The 16,961-nt window shown below is 42.7% G+C and overlaps 2 protein-coding genes across 3 annotated transcripts in view; both read right to left on the reverse strand.

The window, feature by feature from the left end:
• Nucleotides 1–16,961, reverse strand: part of LOC126567823 (solute carrier family 12 member 4) — a 486,521-nt gene that overhangs the window by 422,154 nt on the left and 47,406 nt on the right. The gene's annotated exons all lie outside the window — the stretch shown is intronic.
• The window catches only part of LOC126568590 (probable prefoldin subunit 6), a 263,741-nt gene that overhangs the window by 78,569 nt on the left and 168,211 nt on the right, over nt 1–16,961 (reverse strand). The gene's annotated exons all lie outside the window — the stretch shown is intronic.

Consider the following 16,961-nt stretch of genomic DNA (forward strand, 5'->3'; position numbering starts at 1 on the left):
TGTTTTCGTGTAAAACATTATTCCTCGGTTTCCATTTATTTATCAACTTAAAACACAACTTCGCTGCACGTAGTACACACACACACAAACGCACAAAAACACGATAACAACAACAAAAAAAATAGGGAAAACCCGGGTTTCCCGCTGTCGATCCTGCTCGATCCGATGTTGTGAGCGATCTATTACAATTCCGCGACCAACCAAAGCTGCGCCGATTTGCCAGTGACCGCGAAAAATCCGAACATAACGACCCAGTAACCGTGTAGCACCAGCAAAAGCAGCGAAGAAACCGATTTGCGATCTTCCCTTTCGAGTGTAAATGAATGTGTACACACGCTCGTGTGTGTGTGTGTGAGCAAGAGCTGGTGTGAGAAGAAGTTGTACGCCACGTTTGGGTGGGTGATTTTCGGTGGTTGTTTGCTGTTTCATTACGCCCCGGTCATGAAACGTGACCCTCACCTGTTTCCAAGTTTTCAAAATAGACACATACGTCTCGGAATCGGTACGGGGTGGTTGGATTTTAAGAAATTAAGAAAGAAAAAGAAGTATAAAACAGTGCAACCGTCCCTACCCGCGTTGCTGATGGTGGTGGAGGTTTTGTGCAGAAACACGCGTATGATTAGCGGATGACACGACGGGTAGATTTTATAAATCATAAAAATAATTCACGATCCAATGATAGGTTTCGACTCGCATCAGGCCGGAAGGTCGAGGAGCGGGAGGGAAGGTTGGAATAGCGATGGGTAAGCAATATTTGCCAAAAATTCTTGTCGTAATTTTTTTTTCAGTACACGTTTGCCCAAGAGAACATTGAATTCAACTCTCGACTTGTGAGACAAATTTCAATCTCATTTGACGGGTTTGTGCTGGTTTGATTAAGGCCATTATTCAGGAGTTTAGAAGCTTGAATATAAAAGAAATATGTTCGGTTACGCAGGCCATCGAATCGCTTACAAGAAGATCTGATGCCACGATCCACTGATACCAGTTGGATAATCAATCCTCATTAAAAGGGAACGATTCGGACGGGATTAGATCCTTGAATTGCCGTGGAAGATCGGCACCCCTGTCAGATACCACTGGGGCGCCTTGATCTTTTCCTTGATCATCTTAGTGGAATGGAAGTTAATCAATTATCTTTTGAAAGTTCTATTGAATTTGAACATAAAATTACTATTGATTTTTAAACGTACATTTCAATTGGCCATAAATTGAGTCCATTTTTTATTTCGCTGATATTTTTAATCGTTTGACCAACATGAAGAGATATTATTTATTAATTTATTTATTTTATTCATTTTGAGTCTCACGGCTTGCACCGTATCACCCACAATGAATTGAGATAATATGAAAAGGTTGTATGATTTATTAAATAACTTAAATTCCTTGATTTTCAGAAATTGCTAATGCTTCATTATGATTTTTAATAATATAGACCGTTGCCGTATTTCCAACGGCCAAATAAGAGAAGGACAATACAGATGAAAAAAAGAGAGTTTTAGATTTTGTTTGGGGCGTTTCGGTGACGGCTGGGATCTCGAATTGAATCCCATCCGGATCGTTCGTTCTTTCGTAGTGAGGACTGAATATACAACTTCCCTGACCAGGCCTTCAAATTGCGAAAAAATAACCCAAATACCTCAACGACTCTTCAATTTCTTATCGCAATTTTAACGAGTAAGCAGACCCAAGGAGACTTTGGGCCACACACCGCGATAAAACGACACAAAAAAAAGACATTTTTAAATTAGATTTGTCAAGAAGAATTTGCGAATTTTAAATTGATAGATTTCAAACGAGCAGAACACACATCGCAATATCAGTGTCATGTCTTGCGTGCCAAAAATCGTTCCCGAAACACCGTTTAGGCACCGTTCGCTGCTGCTAGACTGCTTATTCTTGCCTAGTTTGATTGTTATTTTCAATCCTTTTTTTTCGCGTTTCGCACGCTTGGGTTCAAATTTATTTCACCCCGATTTTCACCACATGATCCCACCGGACGGGACCCCAATGATGGATGGATTGGGAAAAGTTAGGAGCAAAAAAAAAAGCCTTGGAAGGGTGTTACCGTACTCCACCCCACGAAATGCTTGTGCGCCAACATGCATTCACCGCATGACACACCGACCGGCTACACGATCTGGGTGGATTTATGGCTTCAGGAGCCGGCTTCTTGGCTAGAGCGAGGTTTGATGATTTGCCCCAGCCGCAATGCTCACGAACGAAGACGAGAGCGACAATCGGCATCCACCGTCAGTGCGACGCTCTATGATGGCGATGATGTGTGCTGCTGGTGGTGCGTATGGGTAGAATGATTTATTTATTTATTTGCTCATTTATTTATTTATTTACTTTTCCATTTATTTAGCAGCGTTCATTGGACGGAACGAAAATTCGCCACCATTGCCGCTCTATGCTCTATGTTTGCTGTACGTTTTAGTATGTGTGTGTGTGCGTGGAAAACCGGGTTTTGGAGACAGTTTTCCACCTTCCCCTTATCCATAGTATGCCGAGGCTTCAAATCACCTCCACGTGCCAAATAGAAATGGTTCACACGAGTAAAATATTCAGTGCGACGCTTATCCCACGAAGACAATTTTCTTCCAAGCGTGGGAAAACCACAAGGGAAAAGGAGATGCTTCCACAACCTGGATAAGTTTTAAACCCATAAGTCATTGTTACAGGTCGGTACGTTCGGAATAATTCATGCACAAAATCATTCCCCAGCAATAGCTCATCACTAATAGCGCACCAAGCGGTTCACGAAAACTTCAAAGTTCCCCCAGCCCAGGTGATTCGCTCACCATTCGATTGATTTACCGCACGAGTGTTCGAGCGTTGAACCACTGCCGAAATGGAGAAAATTCCCACGAAAACTTGTCCTTCATCACGGCACTGTAGACGATCTGTGCCAAAAGCCGTACAGCGTGACCTTTAGCTGTCCTTCACTCTGCGCCTTTCGGAGCATCCCATCGCCATTTCCTGGAACTAACACTTCAGCAAATAGACAACAACAACGAATCACTTCCACTGTACGCACCGAAATTCCAGTGCATGAATTTTGCAACCGGGAACTACTTAAACTATACCAAGAAAAGAGAAACACCTGGAACTCGGTGTACGTGTACGTGGCGGCGGGAAGACGTTGATGAAAAATTCCCCAACCGCTCCAGTGGAACGTTATTGTTCGATGTTATCACTTCACTTTGTAAGTGGAAAACTCGCTCCATGCAGGTAAACACTAAAATGGGAAGCGATTTTAGCAATTGCTGCTGAAAATGTTTCACAACACACAAGCCCGATTGTTGCGCCGGTACTGTGCGGGCTGCGAGCAAATTTTAATTGGAAAACCTTCGTCACACACTCGTCGATGGGTACATTGTCACTTAGCGAAACAACAGAACTGATCAATCTTAGCACATCAACGTACACACTTGCTCACAAGATGACCATCAAATGTGTGAGGGTTACGAGAACGGGCCACAATCAATTCGATATTTGCTAGCTAAAGCTTTTATTTGCATTCTGCTCCAAGCGTTGTGTGCTGTGACACGGCAGCTGGCCGTTGGTACAGCTCGTTCAGATGCATCTCGACGACGACGAACAATACCACTGCGACAATGCGCTTTCCCACGGAACGGTTGGAAGAAAAACCTTACGTGTATGTCCAGCGAGCTCGTAGCCGTGAAGGGTGAAACGGTGTGACAAGAAAATTCAAGCTTGATGTGTGCTGTTTGGCTATGGTTTGATTTATGGTCTCGTGTTTTACAGTTTGTTTTCATATTTTTTGTGTTGATAATTATAAAGTTTTGGGGAAATATAGATGAAATACTCCCTATATAAGTAAATAACCGCATAAACAAAAAGTAATTCCAATTTAATGATTTTTTCATCAACATTTTTTGCATTGAATTGTAGACATATTCTAGAATAATGGCCTCTTCATATGATGGAAATGGACACCTATAAAATATTTTTTAAATCTACTAATTTTAATATTACGTGCTGCACTTTGTTGTTTTGTTGTAAAAAAGTGTTCTTTTATGAAAATACAAAAGAAATAATATATTTATTAATTTTAACTGTAAATAGGTCTCAAATCTATCGAATGCCGTCAAACTCGATCCCCAGGCAAGAGCAGCTCAGGTTTATACAGATTTTCGGAAGGACAAATTAGGAAATCGCTTAAGAAAATTGCTAAACCACGTGACACCAGCAACGTTTAGTGGACTTGTTGAATTCAAGCCAAGTCAAAAGCCTGCCTTCATACTATCTTCTTGGAAAATATGACAGAACCTTTTTTTTTTTGTACATCCAAAAGGTGTCTACCCAGCCCCTCTTCTTGTTGTTGATTAAACATAGAAACAAGTGGCTTTTGATCGTGACAATAAATTCGGTATGGTGAAGTGTCTCATCAGTGTCGTGCAAAGAACAGCCCAGTTTAAGGCTTTTCACCGATGTTCCATTCTTTGCAGATTTTAATGCCTGTTCCATCTACTGAGCGGTTCAAGTCTTTGGGTTGGACTTGAGATGGTTTTATGTAGGTATTTGTTAATCAAAAACCGATAACATAAGCAAATTGGATCAAACACGAGGGTCTGTACATTCGACAATGTATCCGCTAGTCCCTCTAAGGTTCCAGTGCCTTGAAACAGTAGAAAACAACTATTTTGGATGCTCAAATTTTCCATCTTTTCCACGGTGTCATTACTTTCCTACGTTCGTGTACTTCTTTCTGAGAGTCTGAATGCCTGCTTTTTGTTTAGACTGGCAGAAGATTAAATGCTTAAGGATTAAGCTTAAGCATGACATTATGTACTTGAATGGAACATGTTCATCTTAGCGATATTAAACATAAAATAATTTGGAAAACTACTGGGTCCGATACAATGCCGATACTGGATGCCTTTGAGTATTATTGAGGAAACACAAACTCAGCAGGATCGTACATCAGTTTGAAACTACTTAAAAAAATAAGAATGTGTAACGACATCATGGCTTGTTGGAGTGACACTCCCTTATGAAAGCTCTGTACGTCGTTGATTAAGATTATAGACAATGGGAATTTGAGAAATCCTTCAAAAAGCTAAGAAAAAAGCTCAAAACGATGGCAGAACTAATGAGAATTCTGCTCCGATTTTAGAACTATATGCAAATTGGTTATATTTTTAGTCGTTTAGTTTGAAAAGAGTGTAACAAAATGTGAATTTGAATACTCCTGGATATTAATCTTGTTTTTTATTTAACTTCAGTATGGCGGCGCTAGGCCCTATTGTCACAAGAATATTAATTACTAGGTAATATAAAAAATAGTGGTAGCTTTTGTATAAAACAATTTGATATTGACACCTTTCATCTACAACACGCAAAAAATTTAATGAAAAACAAAATCCACCAAATCAAACTGTGCAAAAATTTCACCTGAAAATTGGATCACGGATCAGGACAAAAGCGAAACCGAAACTCATTAAAATCAGAATTAAATGGTTCGCCCCAGGTAGAAAGCTCATGCACTTACGCTTCGCCGGGCAAATCGAAGCAAATGAGGCCAATCCGGTGCCTTTTTATTTCTCTCATTTCAATTCCACCCTCTCTCTCTCTCTCTGTCTCGATTTTCTTTCCTCTTCCTACCACACGTTGGAGAAGTGAGTGAGGAAAATGAGCAAAAAGGGCCAAAAGATTTAATAACAATTTATATGCATATTTTCAAGTTAAAGGTAGTGTTGCTTTTGACAGTATACGACTCAACCTTTTCAACCTAAAAAGTGTCGAAAAGTTGCATTTTTCATTCAGTGGAAACAATTTTTCCAAACAACTCTCAACTTCTCGCTCCGTCCAATACAAAGCCGAGTAGTGTTTGCAAATTTTCCAACCCATGGCGCTCTCCTAAGCTGGTTCGCCCCCCGGTTTTATTGGATGCTTTTGTTTTCTTGTCACATCGTTTTTAAATTTTTCACCACCTCCCCCCCCCCTCCCCCTCATTCTTCATGTGCTTTATACAATTTCATTTCCGCTTTCCGGTTTCGGCGATGGTGCAAATGCAAATAAAATATGAAGCTCACTCCCAAAAAACCGGAAACCGGTTCTATTTCGGTTAGTCTTAGCTCGATTTTTCCTCCAACCGTTCGTCGCGCGTTTGGAAAGTTATACCATTTGAAGTTTTATTTCGGCCCACACACACACACCAACCAGCACGATCAGTCAGGATTCTCAGTGAGTGTGCTGGGAAAACATAAGTGAAGGAAAACTTTTTGGACTTGATCTTGTTTTGTGCAAACTTTATCGGTGAAGAAATTTCGGGAAGCGCTATTTTAACATTGGTGCTGAAGATTCCGGTTTCCTCCGAGCTGGTAGCTTGGTTTGTTCGTGCACAAAACTCGGCTTCGATGTCGTCATACACAGCACAGAACAGCTTTGGTAGAGCTCGCTCTAGGGATCGACGGGACGTGAGCTGGGTGAGTAATTAAATTAATGTGATCCACGAAAAACGCCCAGTGAGGATGAGACTGTTTTTCGGGAAAAAAAGCTTCCAAATTGGCGCGTATGATGGTTTTGTAATAAGTATCTAGTGTCCTGCACCTGAACCGGGCGTCATAAATACTAGTTGGTTGGGTAGATGGAGAGTTTTGCTACAGTACAGAACGGTTGGTTTGACATTAACCTCATTTCGCGTGCACGTAAGTACATCCGAGAACCGGCCAAACGTTGTTGGTCAAATTTTCGGAAAGAACTTTACCCCGGGTGGTTAGTGTACCTGACGTTAAGAAATAAAACTTTCCTAATTGGTCTCAAGTACAGGCTACCTCCATTAACTGATACATGGGAAACAAGCTTGGTGATGGCTGTTTTCACCAGAACCAAAATTCTTTACCAACTAGCATTTCCTCCTAAGGGGAAACCAAAATCGCCCCCGAAAAAAAAAACCCATGAATTAACGGTCAATGAGCATGATCGTGGACGGGACTGCTGGCACATTTTATAGCACAGTTTGGTCGGAAATTATCCCCCATTACAATGATGGTAGGGTATAAAAACCGGAAGCGGTTGTGTAATAAAAAGCAGACCACATCGGCGCCATCCTGGAGAACCGGAATCACCCACACAGAGCAATCACGCTGGAAGTCACAGTACTTTCCAACTTTTGGTGTGGCATTTTTTCTGAAGAGAAAAAGAGTTTAACTGATATGGTGTTCTGCGCCAAAATTATTTCCAAAATTCTCCGAATGTTACTGTATGCTCTAGATGATAAACAAATGCCAGAAATCATTAGACAAGTTTTATAGTATGCTTGAAGTTTTTGACATTATGCCCTGTATGGCGTATTTGTTGTCATATAAAATCGGTACTTTAAACTAGATATCAACTTCAAATTAGTTGACTCAAACTACTCGCTGCATCAAAGCCTGCATCGAGTAACGAAACTGTTTGTACTTAACTCGATCTGACACACTAAATCCGTGGCCAGAGGTTTGGCTTTGCCGTACTAACTGACCAAATTCATTATATAAATAGGGTCATCTTCGCACCATCGTCATCGTGGCGGTTAGTACGCTAATCGGATTGCACCAGGACAACAAAGAGCGAGCCCCATTCCCGGCGGTTCGGACATCTTCGATGGCCTTTGGGGGCGCTTGCCGGGTTGAAACCCCATACAAAAGACAATCATCGTACAACCCGGTGCCGGTAAGTACGATAAACAACCCTCACACACACAGATGTGTCACCGGCTGTCAATTAATGGCTGATGACCGTGGTTGGTGTAGCACACTTCTGCACCACTGCACCCGCCAGCGCACGATATGCATCAATTCCTTCCACGGCTACGCACGGACGCGTTACGCAACACTTTTTGGAGTAGTGTGAGCATTTCGATCCATTCCGATGTCTGTCAGCCGTGCCTGCCAGTGACATTGGGACAGCTCCCGTACCGACCGTATGCAAGACGATGAACCAAACCACCAGCTAGGAAGATCGCTTGGAAGTTACCGAGTTTGGCAGGAGTAGCTCAATACGGCTGGTCTAGTTGTGGTAAGGACTGCTACCACCTAGCTCTTGCGCCAACCTACTTTTCTTCCCGGAAAAGCGCACGAGCCGTACACAAAAACCGGAAAGGAATTGTGCGCCAACGGGAGCTGGTTGAAGAAGTAGTGCACGTGTTTTGTGCTTACGGTTTGCCGCACAGTGCGGGATTATCCGATACTACTGTGACGGTATTGTGCAACGACCCAGTTTCGGAGCGGGCATTCGTACGAAGGACAGAAAACTGGGGAACGCAAATGTTAAGCGGCAGTGGTTGATGGGCTCGACGTTGGTAGCAGTGAGGGTCGGTACGATGAACAATATGGCAGTGTATCAGTGAATGTGTTAAGCTACGCAAGGGGATTATTGTTTTAACTCCAATGAAATTGACATATTAAATGTAAGCTTCCAATATTGACAGAAATAAAAAGGATGGTAATTTATTTTCATTATGTCCAATGGGGAGCTGGAAGATGAGTCAATATTGTAGCCGTAACAGTATTTGTGGAAACTTGAATGTTTGGATCACGAAAGATATAAAATTTGAGTCATTTTAATTCATCCAAGCTTCTACAAATGATAAACTGAGCTCATGAGATCTTTCTAAATTTTGTTTGAAACTTGTTTGATAAGTATTTCATCGCGTATTGCTCCAATGAACCCTTTAACTTGACGATCGTTCGTAACGCTTTATTTTAGGATAGTCTGAATATAAACCTCTTTGATTTTGTCTCAATTATTTATTTATTTTAGGTATGGCGGCTTGCACCGTATTGTCAGATTTTTAACTCAATTGATAGTGAAAGAATCTTGAGAATCTGGGATTGAGGTTTGAGTTCTAGAATTGGTAGCTAGGCTAGAGGCAAAGGGGGATTCAATTCCTTGAAGGTCCTGAGCAGAATGGAAGTCAGGCGCCTCTATCACATGAAATCAGCTGCCCAGGGAGAAGGTGCTATGTGGATTCGGGGTCCCATGTCAGCCCGGCCGTTTACTCCGCATACTTAACGAGAAAAATAATTGAACTCTCGATACTCATGATCATCTTTACACGGCAGCACAGGCGATCTAATCCCGTCCGGACTATTTCTCAATAGTAAGGTCTCTAGTAAGCCATTCGATGGCCAAACATAACCTAGCAGATCGTTAAATCAAAAATAAAGAGAGCTGCCCAGAGGGTTCTAGATGTTTATTGTGCAATCCGTAGATCTAATATTAATGGCTGGTATTTATTGGAAACAATTTAGCAAGTTGAATCCGAGAAAGCTTGGTCAATCTTTAGAATAGAGTTCCCTTTAAATAAACGCTCCCACACAAAAGAAATACAAATTTGCCCTTTCGAATTCTACTCTGCTCTACAGTTCTGCAGCAATAACTTTAATACTAAAAGCTACCCTCACTTATATATTTATTAAACACCTCCACCTTCCACTCGCTCACGCACGCAAATTAGTTTTCCATTTTCACACGGCAAATTAGTGTGGTTTCGAGTCATTACACCAACATTCTTTTCCCTCCCGGCCTTCGCGTTCTGCCACAGCTTCGAGCGGCCATTGCCCTAAGAGCTTTTCCTGCTTCATTCGAACCCGTAACACACCGCCCGGGGTGTGTGTGTGGGGAGGTGAAAATCGCTTTTCCGGACAGGATTAGATTTGTCAAAAATATAAAACCTCCAACTCCAACAGCCTACAGTTAACATTATTTCACGCTCCAGGCGCGGTACATGGGCGGCGCACGCTAAAGGAGTGTGTGCGTGACTCGTTGCTTGGGTGAGTGGCACAAATTTATTGGCGTTTCACTATTTGTAAAACAACCGACTCATTCTCAAGAAGTCAGGGATAGCTCGAGGCAGCAAGAAAGGGAAACAAAGGAAAGGCACGCCCCCTTCCGCTTTCTTTCACGTTGCCTTCGAGACCCATTTTTCTACGTCTTGGGTGATTATGTAAATCACCGGATTGCGGAACGATGAATGCCAAAAGCTGGCTGAGAAATTCACATGAATCCTTTCATTCTTCTTTTTTTTTTGCTGTCGATGCTGCAAAGCGAACCCTTGCATATCCGGCTTTAATCCGGATCGAATGGATGTTGCCGCGGGCGAAAAACAAAGTGTTGATAGTCGATTTTTCATCGCATCCACTCCAATGGTGGCCCATCTGCCCGGTAGGATGAGAAGAAAGGCACAAAGGGTTTTTTTTTTTGTGCTGGTTGGTTTGCTGAAAGGGAACAATCGACAAACATTTCCGCAACTTCCCCCGGACCAGGTGTGCAGAATCCTCTGCCTGAATGGGCAGGTCACACCTTCCGTTTCGATGGGAACTCTCGGAACTCGGGGAACCTGGGCAGGTCTAGTTTTATTTTTGGATCGAGTTCAAAACCGATTTTCGATGAGTTTTTCTACGGGGATGATGTGGATGATGATGATGATGGTGGCTGTTCGGGGTTTTGGTTTGAAAATTGGATGCACAAAATGAGCAGGATTTTTTTTTTTTGCACTCTTTGTTCCATTCCTGGATGGGAAACTCTCCAAGGCACTGATGAGTGTGCAAAACAAAAAAAAAGAAAGACTACGAAGAGGAGGTGGATAAGAGAAAAGTGCTGCAGGTAATGGGGTGGTTTTTGCTACAAATCGTCCATTTGGTTTGGATGGTAGCAGAATTCGATTAAATTCTTCTGATGACCAGCATCCACAGCCGGTGGCCGCCATCCGTCGGGAGGTTCTTGCGGCGAGTAGGATAATTTGAAAATTGAGCAGACGCTTTTCGCATAGATAAGAAGCTGCAATGTATCCGTTTCTTGATGGGTGGGGTGGAAAAGCTGTGCAGAATTTTCCTGATGGGAGTTGAATTTTGCAACTCAATCGAAACAATTTTCATCATAAAGAAAGTCTTTTTCTGCGTACTGCCAAAGGTTCGTACGAGAGGTTCGGAGATGCTGAACAAATTTGTATAAAGTACTCCCACAGTTCGGGGATGAACACCACAATTTGGGATGAATTGTTTTTTTTTCTGAGTCGTAATATGCTACAGAAAAAAAAACAAAAAATATAAACGTACCACTATCATCAACCAGATATAGATATATTGTCTCCATGGTGTCCAGTCAGCACAGAAAGAGAAGAAAAAACACAGCCAAATATTCGTTCCACTCAGCTGGATGCAAAACATGCTCCGCTTCCGTTCTAACGTTTCACCCCGTTCGTTTTCATCAGTCCCATCCAGACAGATCCTCGTTCCCTCGTCAACTCGTTTGGACGACACGAGTCCAGCGCCGTGTAGTATGCAAATTTTTACCATTCGTACCACACAACTGGGTCGGCCACACTTTGGACACAACCTCAACCAACAAAAAAAAAGCGACACAACGGCGACATCTCGTCCACATCGACGTTGCCATGTGTATGCGCTGGGGATCAAAACTGCACGTTACAAAGTGTTCCGGCGCGAAAAAGTACTCCCAAAGTTGGTGAAAAAGCAAGAGATAAAACTGGAAAAAAAAAAATCCTATTCGCCAGACATTTGGGAGTATCCAGAAACTGTTTCCTGTTTGGATGTTTTTTTTTTGTCTTCTCCTCGGGTTTTCTGTGTGTTTGGCTGCTTTTGTGTAACAAGATACAGGCGCCAATAATTGTACCCTTCTACGAATGTGTGTACGGCAAAATAATCAGGATGATGATAACATTCGTGTTGCTACGTTTGCAGCTGGAGCAAAAGTGGAAAGATGTCCAGCAGTCTCAGGAGGGGCGCTGGCATTACTCCAGACGACTCTACGACTGTATCATTTACAGAGGTAGAAAGGACAGACTACTTCCAGCCACACTTTCGTAGCGTGAAAGACCGGCTCGTCCTATCCCCAGCATCAGTCTCAGTCCGAGCGGATGACGTCGAGTGGTGCTCGATTTCGTTGATTGTGTGATCGTGAAAATTGAAATTCAAATCAAATTCCCCCCCCCCCCTCCCCCCCATCCTCTCAACCGAACTTGATCTATCGTTGACATCGTCACTCACATCGTTTCACCTTTTTGCGATGATTCTCCCCAGCTTCGCTCAAAGCCACATCGCCAAAGTATAGGTTAGGAATAGTTTTTGGAAGAAAAACTGCTGATGAACGGTTGGGATGAGGTACAGAAAGCTGTCGCAAGATGATTCACTTTGCCCTAGGAGAGCACGAAGATATCATTACACGCGCAAAAATGTTTGCAAAAACTCAATTCTCTGCTGCGATAATGTGATTCGTCGTGTCGCAAAATCTTTCACCACTTCGTCAAGTGGTGGAGCGAATGGAGGGACGGAGCTTCGGATGCACCCGCCTCTGCTTCCGTGCCCATCACAACCTACCAACCGTCCGACCTGGCCGTTCGGTCGCCAAGTCTTTGGCTGATAAAATATTGAAGTGGTAATTGGATTGCTGCTGAAGCGTAACCTGGCGCATGTGACAAATTTAAACGTCAACGGTAGAGGTGAACCAGACCAGCTATAACGGCTGGTATGTGTGTGTGACGGTGGTACGTGTGAAACGTGAAATAAATTTAAACCGATCACAATTTTACCGAGAGATAAATTGTGGGTGCGAAAGTCTCAAATTTATGTGTTTCGAGCAAAAAGCCAGCACCGTTCGTGCAACAGGAATGGAGAAATTCTATTCGGCCAATGTGTGTGTGTGTGTGTGTTTTTGTGTGTGTAGGAGCAGCAGCAACTCGTCTAACATTTATGCCCATTATTTACCACATTATAGTACGAGGTTGTATTTGAATGTGTTTCTTTTAGCCAATGGTGGGTTGAGCTGCTTTTGGGGGAAAAAAACGATAACACAAAAAGTTTTAAATTGACTTCGTGTAAGGGTACACAACTTTATCCATTTGTTGATTAATAACTTGAAATGCTCGTTTGGTAATAGCACGCAGTTGAAGGCAGATAATCATGAAAGAAAAATATAAATTTTATAACTTTCGAACATAACATTCATTGTGTAGGAATTAATACGATAAAAAGTAAAAATGTTAAAAACGTAATAAATTTACTTGGCTTTTGACAAAACGGTGAAAAATGTCGAACGTTAAATAAATAAGTAAAAATTACTCAACTTTGCCAAAATCCCAAAATAAAAACAAGTTCAATAAGTGCAACATGCATCATAAAACTTATAAAAATAAAAACTTTTAAGGTAAACGGAAGAATGGAAAATAGTACTTTAACTGTTTGAATATCCTATAGGAATTTACAAGAACTAGAATTCAACGTACAAGTTGTACAAACGATAACGATATTGGTCTTTACACGACAGGGCTGGGGTTCAACTTCCTGACTATCTAACTCCGTGGTAATAATAGTTCTCCTAAGCCATTAGATGGCTGTCATGATCTAGTAGGTCGTTCAGCCAAAAGAGCGAGAGAGAGCTAATATTAAAAAAATCTCAAAACTTTTTCTTATATAAATAAAAATTAAATAACGAAAATAAAACAAAATAATTCAAAAATTATTATATTTTTTTAATTATATTAAATAATAAAAGAAAAGAAAATTTAAAAATGTTAATAAGAAGCTAAAAAAATCAATAAAAAGGTGCCAAACAGTGTTAAAAAACAACAAAATAAGTACAGTAAATGTACATGTAATATAATAAAAAAAAAGTATGAAAAGGACAACATATGAATTCAAAAACCCACTAGAATCTCTTTACAAATGACATTTCTATGCCCTCTTTCCAGTCACTAATCCTGCGCCTTCCGTACTAATTGCGCAACCGTATGGGTGTGTCTCGTGCAGTTCGTTACACGAGTTGTTCTTCCTTTGTTATTTTATCTTGACACAAAACAAAATAAAAAGCACGACATAGGAATGTGATTTTGTCTGCACAAACAATCTTGTCAATCTCAATAACAAAAAATGGTTGCCTTGTACGCTTTCATCACTCGTGCTGAAAGTGTACTCTGCTTGGTAAACGTACCGTCATTTTCCCTACACGTACTTCTAAATGACAGCTGTCAGAATGTTTTTCTATTGGTAGGGTTTTGCATCCATTAAAAAACCTGGTGAAACTGATCCTACGGCAAGGAGAGGTCATCCTTTAGCTACTATCAGTCGAAGGAACGTTACACGCGTTACGCATTCGCATCCAGTAACGCTTGCGGAACGTGTGCGAGAGCAAGTAGCACGTGAGAGCGATGACAAAAAAATGCTTCGAAGCAAGACAGCGGCGTAACGTGTATACAGAGCGAGCGTGAGATTGAAGAAGAAGAAAAAAAAGCTTCCATCACCAGCATCCTGCGCCAGAGAGTTAAGAGTTTTACTGCTAAAAGCATCTACGTGCTCCGCGTCACATGGGCTGTGCAGAAGGCGTTCGTAAAAGGAAAACGCAGTAAAAACAGAGCTTCAAGGCGGTAAGACCCCGGTTGGGGATGGGTTCTTCCACCAGCTGTGACGGTGTGGGTGTGAGCATGGTTGGATGCTGAGAGCCACCGCTCATCCCAGAGCGGCAACGAGACGCAAGAGAGCTGGGAGTCACGTTTTTATGGTATTTGTGCACCCCATTACTAGCTCCATCGGTCACACTGTTTCGCTCACACACACACACAAGCGCTCGAAGCTCACAAGGATGAAAGAGAAGGAGAGAGCGATAGATCGACAACCTCATACACGGTCACATTCAAGTGTGAGCACAGTCCATAACTGAGTACATTTTCCCATAAATATTCCCTCTATTTACAACCTTTCACATTCTTACGGTCCGGGTTTCCATTTTTTTGTTTTGGGAAAAATATTTGTATGATAATTTAGGACGAAAAAGCTCATCTTGAACAGTGAAGTGAGGTTAAGTAATTGAAGAGCTGGGTTTTTGATTCGGTACGGCATCAGCATTACATCAGCCTCGGAAAATCCCAAGCATCAGCTGTATCCTGTTATCGAAATGGATCCTTCACTTTACGGCACTCGGCACTACTTAACCTGACTCGAACACTCACACACGCAGACACACACACAGGCACACATCTAGGTGTATGTGTGTGTGTGTGTGCCCTGTTTTTTCATCCATTTCCAATGATTCACCGAGTGTGTTTTTCTCTTCACAAATGCTGAATAGAAACCGCATCCACAGCTGCAAATCTGTGTCAAGTAAACATCCGCGCGAAGAATGTCGGCTGTTTGGTGATACGTGAACGGTTCACTGCACACTTCAAGTAATGGGAAATTCACCACCATTGAGGAGTGCGAGATGGACAACGTGACGAAACCAACGACAACAACAACAAAAAAAAAACGAATATTTCTTATGAACTGTCAATCGATGGAACGCTCCATAGAGAGTGTATGACATGGTAATGTATCGCGTGACGGATCGTTTGACAGCTTCACACAAACACTGTGGTGAATGAACTTGGGCAGCACTATTTTTACATACGGAAATATGCTCACTAGCTCGGGACATCTCGGGGCAGAGGATGAAGCTAGTTAAGAGCGGAAGTGTTCTTGACTGTTTTCTTTTTAATCGGGCAAAGCTGCTTTCCGACTGAACCTTTCAGATATAGGCGAGGTCACGTACATCTCATCTGAAGTTGGTGACCCTTTTTGAGCCTGGTTTTACAATAAACTCTTCCATATGATAAACTTTTGCTCGAAGTTTTCTATCATAAATTTCTGATTAATCTGTTTACTACGTAGTTCACTGAGAGATAACAAAAACACACAAACACATCACATCACAAGCTTCCAACCTGGGTGTGGGAACACAGCACACGGACACACGTACAGTGAGAGCTTACAGAACCATACACACAGACACGCAGGCACGCACGCAAACACGCACGGGAACGTTCTCAGCTTCCACACCAAAGGAAGTTGTCACCACACGGAACCACCTTACGGGACACACAGGCCTATCAGGCACCTCTAAGCACCAGCCGACAGTACTAGCGGACCCTGCGATGGTGACGTCAGTGCTCCAACTGAGCAGATCTGGACTGATGCGGTTCCCCAGAAGCCTACCGACCGACAGCAGTAGGGCAGAGACTAGCACAACAGCAAAATCGGCAGCATCCACAGCATCCGTTTGGGGCGCTGAGCACACAACGACTAGGACAACACAAGGGCTACAGACACGACAGTGTGCGATAACTGCCAGTGCGCACGATAAAGCGAGATAGTGGGCATGTACCAAAAACAGGCCGCAAGAAAGGGAGCACCAGGGCAAAAACAAGGCAATCCTGTATCCTAGATATCGAGCTGTTCCGCTTTCCGGCAGGCCAGGCATGTGGATGGATGTGTTTGTAAAGCGTAGATAGCGCTGTGTGCGTGTGTGTATCACCCCGTTTGCCTGGGGATAGAGCTTCTCACCTCATCAGCAACATCCGCTGCGCCATGTGGAGTGTGCTCTTTTGTTGTAGAAGTGGAACATTTCTATCACGTTGAGCAGTGTACGGTACCGGGCGTCTCCACCATCACCAGGCGTCTCCATTAACCTGCAAGTTCGTCCACATCGGGTGCTGAGTGAATCTTCTTCACCAGCAGCCGCACCAGAGCTGCCGAGAGTGATATTTTGCAAACTCCCTCAGAAAAAAAAGACTTAACGTGGAAGCTCTCTTAGCGGGAGCAGCCCAACACTGTTGAGATCGATTTCCTCTCGGTCACCAACACAAGAGCAAAGGTAGCAGAAGAGAAGAAAAAAACAAGAAAAACAGAACAGACTTAAGCTGTGTGGAGAACATGTTAATGCTGTTTTTGCACCCAGGTCAACGCAATCGGTGACGGCGATGTATGCTGTTCCCCGGAGTTTGGGCAACTTCGCACAAACGACGATGACACCACGATGATGGGTTTTTGGGTTGACGCTTTGGCTTTCGCTGTCTTCGATCTGTTTACAGTGGTAAACGTGTCCCGGCACACGGAATCTGAAGTATTGGGAGATTACGGTACACATTGGTGCCGGAAAAAGAAGTCATATGTCATTCTTGA

The sequence above is a fragment of the Anopheles maculipalpis genome, chromosome 2RL (assembly GCF_943734695.1).
Source record: "Anopheles maculipalpis chromosome 2RL, idAnoMacuDA_375_x, whole genome shotgun sequence".
In the NCBI taxonomy this organism is placed as follows: domain Eukaryota; kingdom Metazoa; phylum Arthropoda; class Insecta; order Diptera; family Culicidae; genus Anopheles; species Anopheles maculipalpis.